Source organism: Mastigoproctus giganteus, chromosome 4 (genome assembly GCF_048544385.1).
Source record: "Mastigoproctus giganteus isolate SK-2022 chromosome 4, ASM4854438v1, whole genome shotgun sequence".
NCBI classification, from domain to species: domain Eukaryota; kingdom Metazoa; phylum Arthropoda; class Arachnida; order Uropygi; family Thelyphonidae; genus Mastigoproctus; species Mastigoproctus giganteus.
Window position 1 is genome coordinate 34,662,604 of NC_143578.1, and position 19,570 is coordinate 34,682,173.

The 19,570-nt window shown below is 35.3% G+C and overlaps 1 protein-coding gene across 5 annotated transcripts in view; it reads left to right on the forward strand.

Moving 5' to 3' along the window:
* Nucleotides 1–351: 351 nt before the first annotated feature.
* The window catches only part of LOC150086618 (uncharacterized), a 344,793-nt gene continuing 325,574 nt past the window's right edge, over nucleotides 352–19,570 (forward strand). For all 5 annotated transcript variants that reach the window (XR_016546895.1, XM_090372632.1, XM_090372628.1 and 2 more), the window contains exon 1: nucleotides 352–485. The gene's annotated coding sequence lies outside the window, so the exon portion shown is untranslated. The remainder of the gene's footprint in view (nucleotides 486–19,570) is intronic.

Consider the following 19,570-nt stretch of genomic DNA (forward strand, 5'->3'; position numbering starts at 1 on the left):
TGGTGAACTTTTAAGTGTTAGGTTCACTGAGCCGTACCATTTAAATTGTACACTACGTTACAACACTGCGGTGCTTGAGAGTGGGAGTGGCGAAGGGAGCTAGTTCTGTGTGCTTAAGATGCGGTGTTCAAGAAAATAGTGCAGCATAAATGAAAGAAAAAAATGTATGGTAACTTAATTATAAATATAAACGTCTAATCCTTATATATATAGATGGTTATTTTCGTGTAATACCCAACTACTTTTGTTTTTATGGCCGTAGTACATTTGTACACGGGCGCATTGGTACACCGGTAGTAGAATGTTTGTGTGCTGAGGTTCCGTATCTCCGTCATTCCCAAACGTGCAAGACGTGGGGTGTCAGTGTGGCCTGTTTTGGTGTTGTGGTGTGGAAAAATTTATTCGGTGCAGCTATATTTTGTTCTTGGTTTTGTATCCAAGGGAACCCTGATCTTTTTTTTAAATTCAGATCTTCACTCTTAAAGGTAAGAAAAAGATATTTAAATTTTTTTATTAATTTTTCCTTATTATTTCAACACTGTTTACCTGACGAGATCTGTAGGCTTAGGTGCGCCATATTTAGTACGTGTACACTGAGGCCCCGTCGCCGACAGAGTAGGGTCAACTAGGGCTACGCCTAGTAGAGGGAGACGGAACGTCACGGTAGACTGATACTTGCCTGTTCTGAAACAAATGCTGTTGCGAAAAATATGAAGCTAACCTACGCATTTTCATCTTAGTAGTGATATAAATGGATGCGTACTACGGCTCTTTCAAGGGTATTCAAATTGTATGCATAAAGCTGAATTGTGTACACCTTGCAACTTTTTTAGCGTGTACAGTGGGACTGAATCTAACCGTATATTCATCTCATGCTAACCCCGTTCATCTCAGTAATGGTATAAATGGATATGTACTACGGCTCTTTTAAAGGTATTCAAATTTGTACGCATAACACTGAATTGTGTACACCTTGCAACTCTTTTTAGCGTGTACAGTGGGACTGAACATAACCGTATATTCATCTCATGCTAATACCGTTCAGGTGTATTCAGTGATGAAATACTGAAAAGTAGCAGTTCAGGAAAGCAGACATTTGAACATTTCGCCTGTTTTTTTATTTAATTTATTTTATTTTTTGAAATAAAAGCCGTCTCTTGAAAGTAATGGTGCAATTGCAGATATATATGAAGAGAGTATGAACAATATTTTCCACATTTGTGTGTATGTGTACATATTTTTATATTTTTTCCTTATTCGCCATTTTAAAATTTTCGTGTAGATGGCGGGCTGTAATATTTTCTCGATTCTGTTATTTTATTTTTTTGCCATTTTTATTTTTAGCAGAATTATTTTTCCACAAATGACATCATGCTAGGAGAAGAAATCTGTGTGATTTATAATAAATTCGTGTTACGATTTCATTGTTTTATTAAATATTCCTTAAAATAGCTGATACAATGCGAATGGAGTCATATTTGTTGACATGGTAAATGCTCGAATTATGATTATGTCATTGAACAGGTGAAACTGCTGATGCAGCAGCAGAGGCGTAAAGTTAATTATCTACTGGTCTCCTTCAAACATATTGCGTACCAACCAACATACTTTAATTATAAAAATTCGTAAATTTTTATTTTGATGATTTTTACAAGACAACAAAAGTTTTTTGATGTCTTGTAGAACACAGAGAAGTGTTCTACAAGACACCATAGAGGTAATTCCTCACTTTCTTAACTAATTGATGTAGAACGTATTGAGCCATTGCAGCTCTGTCATCTATTAATTACAAAAATTCGTAAAGTATGCTAGTCATCTAAATAATGCACTGAAGTAAAGCGTATGTAGCTTCACAACAGACAGGACTTATCCATTCTCATCAAAAAGAACTTGTTTTGGCCATTCTCCTTCCTCTTAGGTGTTCGTGGACTACGGGAATGATTGTTTCACCATTGCAGTGTTTTTACGAACTGTGTGCTAAGTAGTCAACATGACCTGACAGGGAAAAATTAAAGTGATAAGATGTGGTATAAATAGACCTACTTGTTCTGTTATTTCATAATATTATACTTGGCTCCAAACGTGTACTATCGGTTAATAAATGTTTTGAGAGCTGTGGTTCGCTTATTTTTTTTTTTTTATTGTTTAACCCCTTTGGCTGTTAGTAAAGCTTTAAAATAAAATTAATTATTGAATTGATTGAAAACATTTTAGTATTATTATTTTTTATGTTTCAAGGATTCTGGGAACATAAAAAAAAACACTCAACTGAAACTAATGAGGTATCCGAGTTCGTTTTGAAGAATACATTGCTTTAATTCGTCTCAATAGAAGGGAGTTAAAATAGTCTCAAATCTGGCTCAGTATCAGACTTGTTGGGGTAATTTGACTTCACTGAGGCGTAAGCCGAAAATGCTTTCTTGCACATCATGCAAGGGCGGATCCAGCTTAATTTATGGGCGGGGGAAGAGTGGGAACAGCATATGAAAAGTGTTCGATAATGATAAAGCATAGCATGCTCTTGGAATAATCTTTGGGGAAGGATAATTATCCCTCTCCCAACGCTGAACTATCTGTTTCATCATCAAGTTTTCTTTATGAAATAAAAGGAAATTAGGAAGCGGGAAAACTAACAGCCTTGCAGTTGCTGTTAGTGCTCCTATGTTAGAACGATATAATTTTTTAAAAATTATACAATCTTTTAAAGTATTTTTAAAAATATATAAATTTTTTTAAAATAAGTTTTTGACAGATGCAAGCTGGGTCTATTTCTTTGCATCCTTGTGCTATTTTAATGCTCATACTAATTATCAGGCTGTGAATAATTTTATTATAAGAATAATTATAATTCTTATAATAAGATTATTTCAAGTTTTATTACTCTATATCATAGCCACTCTGCTGTTGGCCGCCAGTTACCTCGTTTCTGGAAATGTCTGGTGTACCCGTTTCTAGTAGCAAGAACCGCTATAGGATTTTTCAAGGGGTAGCTGATTTGGTCCCAGGTGGAGGTGTGTGGTTTTTCATCCTGCAAAGAATGCAGGTTGACCTAGACTACACCTAATTTACAAACGTATTATGTTGGCGCTTCTTGGCCTTGAATTCACGATGCCTCTAGGAGAGGGGCGCATGAATGTTACGCAATAGTTTTTTTTTACAAAAATAAATAAATGTAACGGAAGTATTTGGCTACGTAATAATTGGCAAGAGGGTAGTGTTAAACTTTTGTTACGAAGCATTTAATTACCTTGGTGTTTATCTAAAACAGTGGTTTTCAACCGGGGTGCCACGTAATTTGGGTTTAAGTTACTTAAACTTATTATTTTTTAAAATGTATATGTTTATTTCATTATAAAAAGGTGTACAGTATCTTTTTAATTTTGTGGTGATCTATAATTGATGTTTACTTAGTACCTCTATAAAAAGAATAATATTATTATATACTATATATATAATTTGTATTATTGTAATAACTATCATATAACATATTTTTTTAATATTACACACACGCACATACACATAGAATCGGATCTAACAGGCAGAAAATTGAGTAGGGATGCCACAAAATAAAAAAAGGTTGAAAACCACTGATCTAAAACAACCCAACCATATTTAAGAATAGCAGTAGGAATTAAGTTTATTATTATGATTTGACTAGCACTGTACCAGATTATTCACCACTTAAATGGGTGTGGTGACTTGCAGATGTGCTCGCCCGCCCACAATCAGACAGACGAATTGATTTCGGTTAGTTGGATCATATTTTAACCCTGATAACTAATCAAAGTAAAACATACAGAACTGCTTTCTGCTGAAATTCATTAAAATAATTCATTGAGTGTTGAATATTTTACCATGGATGAAACGATATGATTTCCCCCTTCCTGGATTGCAAATTTTACCTCAGACTGCTAATATGTTGTAAGAAGTCTCTCTAATCAGTTAGGACAGAGACCTTTACTGAATAGGAAGTGAAGTCCATGGCACTTTAGCTATCATTTTAATGAAAATAACCAGCCCCAAGGGCTCACATCACATCTGGTGAGTATGGGCTTGGCACACCCAGGGTCGTGAGCTGGATATCATTCTTCTCTTTCTTGATGATTCCCTTCTCTCTGTCTCTCTCTCTCAGAGGTAACTTAGAAAAAATTTTTTTTTCTTTGGGCTGGTGTAGCAAAAGTCTCAGGTTTCCTTGCACCATATGGCTACTACTACTAATAATAATCCAATGTCTAGCATTGTCACAGCGTGTTGTTCTCTGCTACCCCCCTCTAACTCTATTAATCCCTACCTAATTTTTTGTTGAAAATCCCATCCCATAGCTCTTTCTACGTTTATTTCCTTGTTCTGTTTAAAGTAACCTGGTTGAATTTATTGACATAAAAGCTTCTCTTATTTTTCGTTTTTCAAAGTCTCTTCCCCCACAACCCATCACCACAAAGTTCCCTTCCCGCATACGGTCTGCCAATTCAGATTCTTTGGTTTCCATTAGCCATGTTGTGCGCATATTTCAAATTCTCTTCCCATAATTCCCATGTATATCTTACTGCATTTACATTTATTTTTGTATATTATCTTCTGTAATAATCTGGTGTTGGATCTTTAAACAAACTCTCCATCTTATTTAATCAGCTTAAAGGTCACCTGAAAACTACTTTTTATAGATTTTTTTTTTTTTTTTCCACCAGTGCCTTTTACATACTTTTCAATTAAAAAAAAAAAAAAATTGGAATCGTTACTGCCCATTTCTAATCCATATTCTGTGTTGTGTTGTTTATGTTGGAATGTTTTTCAATGGCTTTGTTGATTAACTGCCTTAAGTACCTGCTATTTAATAATAATCCTTTAATAGTGCTGATTTCATCTGTGATTTTTTTTTTTTTTTTTGTTATCATGAATTTTGGAAAATCTGCTCATTAAAGTTCTGTTAATGCCTGTTTCCATTTTTTGTGGATGATTAGATGCATAGTTCATCCATCAGCCTGAATTTGTTGGCTTCCTGCACACCTGCAAACATAGCGTATTTTTCTCTTTGGTCACTTAGGATGTTCAAGACAGGCAATTTGTTATTGGCTTCAATCTTAAACTTAATTGTGTGATGAATGCAGCGTAGATATTCTTTGAATTTAAGTAATTCTTCCTGTTCATGTTAGCAAATTATGAATACATCATCTACAAAATGGGCCCATAGGGAAGGCCTTAGAGTGTCTTGTCAGATTGGTGATAACTGGTTCCTTGTGCTGGGGCCTATCTTTTTTGTGTGTATATTTTATCTTTGAACTTAAAGTAACATGGTTTTAATGCTAATTTGAAGATATAAGGTTTCTGTTAGGTAATATCTTATTATTTTGCAACACACCTTCCTAACCTGTGATTTTTTATTTTTTCTATAATGTTATAATTTGATTCATTGATATGCATAGGCCGGATGGTAAGGAGATTTAAAATGTTCATAGACAAATATTTCAGAATAGTAGTGGACAAAGACAACAGACTTATGACTAAAGGGACTACCAAAGAACTTAATTTGGCAGAGCATGTGCTGGAGTGCAGTCAGGCATATAGTGATAGGAAATTTTCCATAATAGAGGAAGAAAGTGTAAAAAGAAAGATAAAAGAAGCTCTTTATATCTTGAAATTTAGTAAGGTTTCTTTAGACAGAAATAAGGGGAGAAACATAGAGGACATAGGGAGTGGGCTTTTCAACAATAAAATTAAGTAGGTATTAATGGTGTGTGCGGGGGCGGGGAGATGGTGGAGAACAGTTAGCTGTGAGAATGCTAGACTGGATTAGCTGCACCTCTTACGACATGACATCAGCAGTTTGAGAAAGACAAATTTGCAATTCTTGTTTTTACTCATTATGCATGTGAATGAGAACCTGGTAATGGGTTTTGTAACACAAAACTCATTTATTAAAAATTATTTATTCTGGTGTATAAAGCTTTAGAATAGTTTATTTTTTTATGGCTATCGCTTGAAAAGATGTCTTTAAATGTCTCATTTAAAGACATGATTAAAGCCAAAATAAATTGCATATTTCACATAATAGTCATAATTAACTCTCTTTTATACCACTACTGTTATTCACATAAGTAGTAGCACATCATTAAGTGAATTGATGGTAGCATTGCCAGAATTTGAAACACGGAGGGATAGAAAAGCATTATTTAATGGTTTTGCCATTTAAGTAGTGGTAGCAGCAGCAGCTTGTTAATATGGATCTGGCCTTAGTTGCTAATGTACCAATAAAACTTAAACCAAACCAAGCTGGATAATATATTTAAAGAACTTCACATTTGGGGGTGGGGTGAACTGCTGAAATGGATTGAGCAAGCTCAGTGCATATGACACTTTTCCTCTTGCTGAAACTACACACATGAGGGGGCATAAATTCAAATTGAGGAAGGATAGTTGCAGGATCGATGTGTGGAGGTTTTCCTTCAGCCGGCAGTGGTTGAGTGGTTTTCTGAGCAGTGCAGACAAGCTGCCAGAGAAACTCATGGAGTCTTGTCAATGATATACAGGAATTTTGCTAGCAGGGATAAGGAAGTGATTATCCCTTTGTATAAGGCACTTTGAGTACTGCATACAAGTATAGAGGCCTCATTTTAGGAAGGATGTAGAGCTACTAGAATGAATGCAGAGAAGGGCAATGAGATTGGTGAGGGTAACAAGGGTTGCTGTTACCAAGAAAGGCTTAAGTTCTGCAAATTGCTGCATCTGGAGACTAGGCACCTGCGAGGTGATCTGATTGAGGTGTATAAGGTCTTGAATGGTTTGAGCAAGCTCAATGCTGGTGGAATTCTTTCTCTTGCTCAAATTACACACCTGAGGGAGCATAAATTCAAATTGAGGAAAGATAGTTGCAGAATAGAAAACAGTTAAAGCGAAAAAAGATCAAAAGCTTAGTTGCAATTATAATGAAAGAGAAAATGCTTCATTAATAAAATTGCATGTTTTATATTCAGTTTATATTTTATATAAAACATTTATATGTTTTATACTCCCTATTTTTTATTATGAGTTAGTGCAAGAACTGAACTTTAGGCTGATGTTGTAGTGCTGCACCCTTTGATGGCCATTAGTGTCACATGTGCAACTTGTGGTGTAGCATTATCTTGCAGCATAAAACACAGTTTATTCAACACCTCTGACATTTTTTTCAAATTGAATCCATTAACCCTGCCATAGTATTGCATTTCTTGACAGGTCCTGCATAAAAATATTTAATCCTGCTGATTTATTTATTGAGGATTAGTAATTGTTACATTTTGTACTTTTTTAATAATGTTTTTATTATTATTATTCAATTTACTGCATATGCTCCATCCCTGCACATCCTACAGCCAGGAGGTCTTTTATGTGTTCATTTTTTGTAGATTTACATTGTTATTCACTTTACGTAAGCTGAGAGGGTACTATTGAGGCTATGCGATATCATTTACATTACTTCATTGCGTCCAGCCAAGTACAGTGTGTTGTGTACTGAAGCACAACTTTTTATCATAAAACAAACTCTCAATTTTCATAAGAGTTTGTAGCCATGAACACTAAATCAGCCAACCCCAGTGTATTTGCATTCCAGGAAGGTGTCACAGTAGCATTCTGCATTACTAAAAAAGAAATCCAGACAGCTATTCTGACATGTAAAATTTAGTGACATGTTAATGACATGTGGCAGTAAAATTAATGCTTCAACAGCCACAGATTGTCACATTTTACAACTCTATGAAAGGGGAGGGGCTTTTGACATAAGTTGTGTGCTATGTATGATATTAGCTGGAATACTATACGATGGTCCATGGTGATTTTGTTTTTCTTCCTAATGAATTCAGCAGGCATCAATTTGCAAGTGACATTTCTTACTAACAATACACATACAGATGGTAATATGCAAATAATGCTATTCCTAAGGAAAATAAAAATTATTACAAGAATGGTGAAGCACCATTCTTTATTTTATATTTCAGTTGTGCAGAATTTTCATGTAGTGAAGGTTACAAGAACTTACAAGAATAATTTCATGTTACTATTTTATATTTATAATATTCGTTACATACACAGGCAGAATTAACAGAAATTTATTCTTTCTTTTTTTTTAGAAATAAATTAATTTCAAAGTGTGTTTTGTATAAATATTGGTTTAATTTGTTGTGTTGGAGATAATGCCTTGAAGTTTTATGCAATTAATGGCCTCATAAACTTATTGGCAGAGATTGTTTCACATTGCAATTTTGTGTTACCAACACCTCTGAAAATTTAAGTATAGTCAATGAACTAATTTTTTTTTTATTAAAAATTAAGTATTTTTGATGGCCAAAAAACATTTGCAAGATTTTCAATTATTAAAAAAAAATTAAGAAATAAAATTAAAATGCAATGCAATCTACTGGCAAAAGATCAAGCTCTAGATGCTCCAAGCACAATTCAAAAAACTGAATACTTTTACAAATATTAAAATTAAAATTTGGGCTTGTCAGGCTGCACAATATCAGTATTACAAAACTGGGCAATGCTGCTTCTGGTTAAGCACAAAGTGATATCAGTAGCACTTGCAAATAATAATCACTGGTTGCCTGCCATTTGGTATGGAGCACTCATTGCTGTAGTGTGATGCTCTAAGTATCATAAAGAATTGACATAAACTTTCCTTCAGAAAGGAGAGTATAGGAGTTTTTTCAGCGGATATGAATCTTTGTTTCCAATCATATGATTACTGTTTTTATTTTGGATTGTAATGTCTAATCATGGTTCATTGCAGGTAATAATGAGTGATAAAAAATCCGTAATCCACTTCTGTTTTTGCAACGTGTTGCTCACAAATTTCCACACGCTTTTGTTGTTGCTCAAATGTAAGAGCAACCCTTTGTTCCCCTCACCAATCTCAAGGCCTTATACAACTCGATCAGATCACCTCGCAGGTGTCTAGTCTCCAGACACTGTAATTTGCAAAACGTAAGCCTTTCTTTGTAAGAGCTAATCTTGTTGCCCTTCTCTGTACTTGTTCCAGCAGCTCTTCATCCTTTTTAAAATGAGGCCTCCAGACCTGTATACAGTACTCAAGGTGTAGCCTGACCATTGCCTTATACAAGAGGATAATCACCTCCTTATCCCTGCTAGAAAAATTCCTGTATATCATTGACACCGTGGGCTACTCTTGCAGACCATCTGCACTGCTCAGAAAACTTCATATATGCCTGCATAATTACCCCCAATCCTTTTCATTCTCTACAACTGTCAGTGTAGTAGACAGACCACAGTTGATACATTACTCTAGGGTTACTGCTTCCCATATGCAGTACTTTACATTTGCCAATGTTAAACTTCAGTTGCCACCTCTCAGCTCATCTGCTCAACTTTTCTAGATCCTGTTGCATCAGTGTACTGTCATTAGTGTCATTAACAACCCTGCCGACCTTCGTATCATCTGCAAACTTGGACATTAAGCCTGATATACCATCATCAGTATCATTAATAAATACAGAAAACAACAATGGACCCAACACTGAACCCTGGGGGATTCTACTAATAACATTAGTTCACAAAGAGCAGTGTTCATTGATTACGACTCTCTGTCTTCTCCCACTCAACCATCCCTTTATCCATAGCGGCAATTTGCCTCCATTGCCACACTGCTCCAATTTGTGCAGCAGCCTTCCATGTGCAACAGAAGCAAAAGCCTTTCTAAGATCCAAATATATGATATCAGAATTATTCTTTGCATCCAGTTCCTTTGTGACCACATCATAATATCCAATCAAATTGGTCAGAGAAGACTTCCCCTTAACACACCCATGCTGTGTCTGAATTATTGCTGCAGTCTTGTCTAGATGATCCATCAATGCATCTTTAATCAGTGACTCCATTATTTTACCCAGAACAGAAGTTAAACTAACAGGTCTGTAATTACTTGTGTTGCCCTTTGATTCTCCTTTGTGAATTGGGGTCACATTTGCACATCTCCAGTCCATGGGTACCTCCCCAAAGAAGCTCTCATAATTATGGCTAAGGGTTTGCTTTCTTCCTTTGTTGCCTCCTTTAATATAACTTGATAGATCCCATCCATCCCAGGTGCCTTTCTTATGTTTATCTTCAACAATTTCTTCACTACTTTGCTCTCAGTTATTACAAAATCATCTAGCTCATTGCCAGAGTTTAATTCACCTCTGGCTTTCCTCTCCCTGAATAACTCCTCATGTGTGAATGTAGATGCAAAATATTCATTTAGTTTCTTAGCTGCTTGAGCAGGATCATCAACAGTTGAACCATTGATATCAAGTGGACCAATCTGATTCATCCCCTTCCTTCTAGAGTTTACATAAGTAAAGAATGCTCTGCTGTTTTTCTTTGCATCCTTTGCCAAAGATTTCTCATAATCTGCCTTTGCCTGCCTAACCTCCTTTGTGACTTGGTTACAGACTAGCTTATATCTATCATAGGCTTCCATGTCATCTGTTAATTTATATGTATCTCATGCATTTTTCTTCTCTGGCACATGTCTCATTAGTACAGTATATCTGACATCCATTTAGGCCTAAACCTTAAACAGTATTTCTTAGTTAGTATGAAAAGCCCAGAAGCTTCCAAGATTAAAATTTGCTGTTATTCACATCATCAGTTGGTCCCACTGGGCAGAATTTAAATACTGTCTCAGACCGTAGTCACATTTACAAAAGCAAAAACCCTTCCCTTTACCCCTGATGGTAGTTACCTCTTTGAGTAAATCCCACTTCAGCACTGTGATCTCTGCCACCTAGTGATCTTTTTCTGCAGATTCTTAATGGGAGTAATACTCTTGATCTTATTATCAGTAGTGAAGAATCACTACTGATAATCAGATCAAGAGTATTACTCCCTCTAGTTGCCTCCTGAACATACTCCTATGGAAAATAGTCATTCAATAAATCCACAAAAGCCTTGCTAGTGTGTGAGTTACCAACCCACAAATTCCAGTCAATCTCTGGGAAATTAAAATCCCCCATTATAAGACACTTTGATTTACTGGCCCACTCCATTTCTCTGTATAGTTGTTTATTATACTCATCAGAGTCATTAGGCCTATAACACTCTCCTACTCTCAATTTTGCTCTCCCAGTGCTTATGTCACACCAAACTGACTTGACACTGCACTGTCTAGCCATGTCGACTGGCTGTACTTCCTTGGATTTTGTGTTTCTTAACTAATAGCATAACCCCTCCTCCATTCCTATCCTGTCTATCCTTCCTGTACACATCATACTCTCCAAATTCCAGTTCTGCATTCCTTATATCTGTGACACCACATCTCTGATATCCCAACAATATCTGCTTTTGATATTTTGACCAACACCTCAAATTCATTAAATTTATTTACCAAACTCCTATCATTGGTGGACACGCAGGTATACATGCACCTGTTCCTATTCTTAGCTACCCAACACAGCCCATGTATTTACTTGTTCCGCAATGACTCCCAGAAGTCTCGGAAATTCCTTGCACCTTGTTTTCCAGGCTGCTGCTCATTCCAATAGAAGCAGTGCAAGAATCACTTTCACCTCTGCCAGCGACTACTGTTAATCTATTAGTCCGCGTATTCCCCCCCCAAGCTAGCAGTTTTCCGACCCACCTAACACTGCTTCAATAGCATCAGCAAATATTCTTGCACCCTTTCTATTTAAGTGTATCCCATCCCTGTAGAAGCCGTCTCTCCTGATGACAAGCCCAGACTAGGCTGAGAAAAATTCTACCCCTTGAGCCTTGCACAAAATCTCCATGGCCAAATTGATTGACAAGGCTCTCATCATATACTCGCTCATCAGCTACCAGAGCAGAATCATCAACAATCAAACCATCGATATCAAGTGGACCAAACTGATTCAACCACTTCCTTCTACAGTTTAAATAAGTAAAGAAGTCTTTGCTGTTTCTCTTTGCATTCTTTGCCAAAGATTTCTTGTAATCTGCCTTTGCTTTCCTAACCTCCTTTGTGAATTGATTACAGACATCTTTCTAGTACTACTTTATCTCAGTGTCGAAGAAGTGGACACTGAGAAAAAGTTTCTCAGTATACTGGTATGCAACCTTCCTCTTAAAAGAAAATTATGTTTTGCTTGTTTTTGATGCATTTTTGTTGCATATTTAAAAAAAAAAATTTTTTTTTAATACTCTACACAACGAAAAAAGTATAAAATAAGTTTCAAAGTGGGAGAGGTTGTAATGAATATATCAGATGTTCTGAATTTGAAATCATGAAGTATAGTTGTATATTAGTGATTTTCCCTCGCATGTTTCAGTTTAGCATTTCATGTTAAATAAAAGTTTGGTTGTGGCTACCTTTAGTTAGATAGGTTTAATATTTTTGTGTTAAATAAATATTTATTTAGCACAATATGTGTTATGGAGATAACACATTATTAAATAAATTTTAAATTTTATTGATAAATCATCAAATTATCATCAGAAATTAGTTATTCCAAAAAAAAAAAAAGGTTGGACACCAGTATAGGTTGTATGGTTTTTAGATGAGCACAAGAAATTTCTTGAATTTTATGTGGTATTTATTAAAGTGGTTGGGAAACACTGATATATAGAATTCTGTATTATTATGATGGAAAGAAGCCTATTGAACTTAGGACAAAGGCCTCCTGCTATGTGAACTATAAAACCTAATTGTAGAGGTACGGCATAGCCTCAGTCTCTAGTGCCTACTTCTCAACTGATAAGGTTCCAGAAATAGCCAAATAGTAGTATATTTCTCCATTGGAGTAGTGCTTTTTTTAAGATGCATAGTGTCATACAGTGGCAACTCCTGGTAAAGTGCCTATTCAGTATAAGATCAATGTACATTGCAACAAACTTAATATTCTCAGTACTTTGTACAGCCTGAAGCTATGCTGTATCTGTACAAATTTTGGAGGCCTGACAACTGATTGGATAAGCTGGTGAATGAAATAGTATATGTATTTGAGTTTATCATGATTCAAAGGTCATGTGACTGCTAAATACAGTTAACTGTTATTCTTTGTCAGAATGATTACTGGGAGCTCCTCTGACCTAGTGATCATTCTGGAGTGTAAAACAGAATTTTTTATTTTTATTTTTTTTTTTTTTATTAAATTCTTAGAATAAATTAACCATCAATTTCCATTTTTCTGTAATGAATTTAGCCCAGCATTATATAAACATGGGATTTTATTGCACAGAGTAAATGTTTACTTTTTAGTATAGATGTTATAAATTTTGTTTTGTTTTCTGTATGACTTAAATACCAATTTTTTTTTTTTTTTTTTTTTTGCTGTAACATTTCTGTACTTGTTAACTAGGTGTGTAATAATAACTTTCAGCAGTTACCACTTATCTCAGAATTCATTGCTTCAGAATAGTTTTAAGTTCTGAAATGCTCAACTGATTATAAAGTTCAATTTGACTTATATCAATATCATCAAATGTAATTAATACCAAAAAAAAAAATAAAATAAAATCCCTAAATAACTTTACATGGGTTTCTTTTATTATAATGTATTTCATATTTTATAAAATGAATAGCTGAATATTTGCAGCTGAGAAGGGATTGCGATTTTGTTATATATTGATTATAAATGAAGTGAATACTTTAGGAAATTTTTTTTATTAAACTGATGTAATTTCATCATAATAAAGTGAAAAATTATATTTGATTTTCAGTATTGTACATATCTCAGAAGTTATTCTGCACTGTGCTGTACTTATGAATTTGTGCAATGTATTTGTAAAGGTTTTTTTTATTAAGTGCAAAGAGGGGAGACAAAAATTATATAAAATCAGAACAGATAGTATGGAAAATACTTTGCAAACATCTTGCTGAAAGAGCTAAAAATTTCAGTTCTTGCAAGGCTATTGTTTGATAAATAAAGAATATTACACATTCTGCTACAACACAAAGTTGCTGGAAAGAAATAAGTCTTTCTGGGATACTTATTTTTAGTGATGATTAAGCTGTGCTTCACATGTGCAACAGAGTCAATATTAAAAGGCCCTAGAAGCCAGATGGAGCATTCATGGTAAATGAACACTAAAATATAAATCTGGTTTTATATTTTTATTTTAATCATCAGATTTTTTCTTTAATTATCCATCTTATAGTTTCAAGAACTGTTTCAAGCCACAGAAAGAATACTTTCCTGGAACATTAAGTATAAGCTTAACATAGTGCTTCACCTCACACCTATTACAGATACAGTATATGGAATATTGTTTAAATACGTGGGGAAGAGGATTCAGGTGGTCCGAAGACAGTCTATCTCTCTCCAAGTCTCTAACTTATTCTCTTATCATTATTGTAGAGGAAATTTTGGCAGTTTTTTTTTTTTTTTCTTTTTCCAATTCAAACTTAAAGCAAGATTTTAGTAAAAGAAACCTCATTATTTTTCAACATAGTTTCTTCTTTCTGCAGTATAAGTTTTCCAACACTAAACTAATGTCTGGGTGCCATTAGAGCAAATTTTTTTGATTGCTTGCTGTTCTACCCATTCACTTTTTTTTTTTTTTTTTGACCTTGTCATTAGAGTGGAAGTGCTTTTCCCCTTAATGCTTCTTTGGATGGTCCAAGAAAAAGAAAAAAGAGATAGTTACCAAAGGGAGCCAAGTCAGGAGAATAAAGTGGGTATGGCAGCACTTTAGAATGTAGACCTTGAATGATGCCAACAGTTACATGGGCACTGTGAGCATGGATGGGCCTTTTCATGCCATAAATAGGGCCCTTTCAAGATCAACCCTTGGTGTTTGGTCTGGTTATTCGTTCGTTATTTGGTTTTTAGGAGCATTAGCAACTAAGGCCATATTGCTCCGGGATATGCGGTGGTCATTCCTTGACCTTTCCGCATACTCCGTATTTGGTGGTGACGGGCTCGAACCCCGGTCTAATCAAGAAGCATGTGCTACGCACTGCTGCTCCTTCCCACCTGGCTACGGAGGCGCCCGTTTGGTCTGGACTGCAGGCATTAGATGACTTACAAGTCCACTGCAGCACAAAGCACTGTTGATAATTGTCCCCTTCTTCTTGTAACTCTCCAAAATAACTTCATTTTTGTTTCAGAATATGGTTAGCATTGCATTTCCTGCAGGTGGCATTGTTCAGAATTCTTGGTTTTGTGGGACTGAGATGATACCACTGCTTGCTGAATTTCAGCCTGAAAGTAATGCACTCATTACTGACTTCCAGGCCACTATACAATTTAGAAAATCAACCATTTCTGAATCCCAGCTAGTTATGGACACTATAATGAACAGATGCTGTGCTCACATTGAGTATCTTATGTCTTCAAACAGACAAACCAAACAATATTTCAACAGAAATATTGTTTGGAGTAACTGTGATTAGAGTAGCTAGGTCAACAAGGATGAAATTTTCACAGTTATAAATGATTCTAGAACTAGGCACCACAAATTCAAGTTACGGGGAGAGATGTTTAGATTGTATTGCAGGAAGTTTTAATTTAGCCAGTGAGTTATAAATTACTGGAATAAGTTATCTACGTGGGTTGATCGAGGTTGAAAGTTTGGGGAAATTCAAAGGTCAGCTGGATAGTTGACCTTTGAATTTCCTATGGGAGTGGGGAAGTGCATAGGTTGTCTATTTCCTTTTCTCTTATTATTATTATTATTTATTAATTATTTATTTATTTATTTTTTGGTTGGTGCAGCATAAGCTTTAGGCTTCCTTGGACCATATGGCCATTACTAATACTAAATACTAACCAGAATTATCTTCCAGATTATGATCTCCATTTTTAAACCTTTGAATCTACTCATACACTCTCCTTTGTGGAAAAGAGGTATTGCTGATAAACTTTAGCCATCCAAAAATGAAATTCAATGGGTTTTATACTTTCTGCCTTTAAAATTTCTATAACTTTCCACACACACAAAATGCCATTTTGAAACATGCAGCTGTAGGTATTGTCATCTGCCATCAAAACAGATTATCATCCCTTTGTTCTCAGAGTTGGGGCTAGGTTTTGAGAAAATGCACATTCCATTTTGCTATTACATATTCACCATTTAAATTGATTGTATTCACCATGCCATTGTTGTCTTTAGGCAAATATGTAACAAGAACTGAAATGAATATTATTATGGTAATCCACAGTGCCCAAACATTAGGAAATTTTTTTTTCTAGCCATATTAGCTCCCATTATAACACTCACACTTATATCCAACAATAAGTGGGAGTGGATGCTCATTTCTTCTGATCCCATGTTCAATCCTATGAAGTGGCATGCATTTTTTAATATCTGTAGCACTCTCTTTTAAACACTTTCCTGCTTAGATTTTTTTTTTTTAAAGGTAAGTTACATCCAGTTTTATTCCTTATTGGAAGACAGATTATCATCCCTTTGTTCTCAGGTTGCTGAATAACACAAAATAGCCCTCTGTTAATTGTTTCACATTACATACATTATTGCAATAATACACTTTGCGGCTCTCATTTGAATCATTCTTGTATAAATATTCAGTCAGGTGCCAACAGGTTAACTGTTTATTCCTTTTTGGAATAAACTTGTATGTAACTTTCATTTCTTTTGATGTTTGACTGTGAGAAAGGGATAATAGGAGGCAAAATTCTAGGAATTTTTATTGCACAATTTTTTTAGCATTAGTTGAAGCATATGATGCAAGAAAGCAAGTTTATACAGCATCAGCCAAAAAAAAAAAAAAAAAATCTTTCCATTTCACCCATCCAGTCACTCCAAATGTTTGTCTAGTTCAGCATTAAATTTATTTAAGTTATCAACTTCCACAACAATGGATGGAAATCTGTTCCAGAAATCAACTACTCACTGGCTATAGGAAACATTTCACACATCTATTTGACAACTGTCTTTCCCCAATTTCAGTTTATGCCCACTCAGGTTTGTAATCTGAGCAAGGGGAAGAACCCCATCAGCATTGAGCCTGCTCAAACCATTCAAGGCCTTATACACCTCGATGAGATCACCTTGCAGGTGCCTAGTCTCCAGATGCTGCAACTTGCAGAATTTAAGCCTTTCTTCGTAAGCACACCCCTTTGTTCCTCTCACCGATCTTGTTGCCCTTCTCTGTACTCATTCTAGCAACTCTACATCCTTCCTAAAATGAGGCCTCCAGACCTGTATACAGTACTCAAGGTGTGGCCTGACCATTGCCTTATACAAATGGTTTCTGATTACTTCTTAGAAATTATTCTTGGTGCACGTAACATTTATTTCATATTTAAGTTGAATCTTTGAAGGTAGATAGGCAACTCAGTGTCTGGCTATTTATTGTTGCATATAGATGCTCTCCACACCTTTTTTTTTTTTTTTTTTTAATTCAACGTTATTTGTTCACTTTCTTGGTACATTTATTAGTATTTTTTGTCTGTGAACATGTTTCATATTATTATTATTAGCTACATGTTGCAAGGAAGCCTGAGACGTATGCTGCACCAGCCAAAAAAAAAAAAAAAATCCCAAGTCACCCTGAGAGAGAGAGAGTCAAAAGTAGAAGGGAATCACCAGGAAAGAGAAGAAGGATAATATCCAGCTCAGGACCCTGGGTGTGCCAAGCCCATACTCACCAGATGTTGAGCCCCTGTGGTTATAGCATCAATAACTTTCATTACTGATGGCATTATTATGTTTATCATATTTATACATGGACATGTATCTTATGCAGGGCACCTCCTGAACATTAGTTCAGTTCTTCTGTGCTATATCGTGATGATACATAACTGTAAAAAGGTGAGAAATGAGTATAATACTATGTTTGTGCAGTGTGCATATTGTTTAGTTGTTTCTGGCCACTTTGTTACCAGGAAGGCTGCTTCAGAGTGCCCATCCATGCGGCAAGAAGGTAGGCCAAAATTATGTGTGCTTTGCCTTTTGTAAAATTGCTTTAAGATGTCATTTTACTCAAATATTTTCACCTAAATACACACTTAACAGTTTGGCTATGTTTTTAGGTTATACTGAACCTTGTCTTCCACCCTAGTTTGATATGGAATTGATACTAATTCTAATTACAGTATACTAATTTTTCATAAACATTCTATTAAAAAATATACCTTTAACTGCTGTAAACTTGTATGTTTCCTTTCTCTTTGCACATAATTTTTTCAAGTTTCTTTACACAGAATTTTCAGATTACAGGGCACCTTCTGAACATTAGTTCAATTCTTTTGTGCTGTGCTATATCGTGATGATACATAATTGTTCTGATGGAGTGCATGTAAATTTTAGCTTTGCTATTAACTACTTTTGTTCTTTTGAATAGCCACTTTGCAAGTGTGTAAATTTGGTGACTTTTCATTCAGATTGTTTTTGTTTTCTTACTAATGAAAGGTTCATGATCTTTTGTGCCAGAGTTCAAGAAGGTTAATGTTACGTTTGCTGGAAGAGCACTTAAGCCTCTCTCTCTCTCTTTCTCTCTGACTTTATTAATAACATATTTGTTTTTACATCTTAAATTTTCTTATTGGGGTGTTTTTCATATTGATCATCATACTTCATGGAATATTTAGAAAATTACTAAAAATGTTTTCTTATGATGTAAGCTAGTACTATAACTAACCGGACTCCATACCCCAAAGTAGTTATTATTAATATACAAGTTTAATGAACAAAATAAATACGTATTTCATAATGTTTTAATTAATGGCATTAACCCTTGCTTGGGACTTTGAGTGGCAGCATTTAGTGGCAGCTGAAGTTTAATCCTACCTAATGTAACTTGCATTAGTGGAAAATGCAATTTAGCCATAATTATGAGCACTTCCTTGGACTCAGGGGAGATAACCATGGATTGGAGATGTGCAAATGTGACCCCAATTCACAAAGGAGGATCAAAGGGTGACACAAGTAATTATAGACCTGCTAGTTTAGCTTCTGTTCCAGGGAAATTAATGGAAGCATTGGTTAAAGAAGCATTGCAGGATCATCTAGACAAGACTTTAGTTATAGCTCAGACACAGCATGGTTTTGTTAAGGGGAAGTCTTGTCTGACCAGTTTGATTGGATACTATGATGTGGTCACAAAGCAACTGGATGCAAAGAATAATTTTGATACCATATATATTTTTGGATCTTAGAAAGGCTTTTGATACTGTTGCATATGGAAGATTGCTGCACAAATTGGAGCAGTGCGGCATTGGAGGCAAATTGCTGCTACGGATAAAGGGAATCAATGGACACTGCTTTTCGTGGACTAATGTTATTAGTGGAGTTCTTCAGGGTTCAGTGTTGGGTCCATTGTTGTTTTCTGGATTTATAAATGATATTGATGATGGTATATCAGGCTTAATGTCCAAGTTTGCAGACGATACGAAGATTGGCAGGGTTGTTAACGACACTAATGACGGTATGCTGCTGCAACAGGATCTAGAAAAGTTGAGCAGATGGGCTGAGAGGTGGCAAACAAAGTTTAACATTGAAAAATGTAAAGTACTACATATGGGAAGCAGTAACCTCAGAATAATGAATCTACTCTGTGGTACTACACTGACAGTGGTAGAGAATGAAAAGGACCTGGGGGTAATTGTGCAGTCAGATATGAAGTTTTCTGAGCAGTGCAGATGGTCTGCAAGAGTAGCTC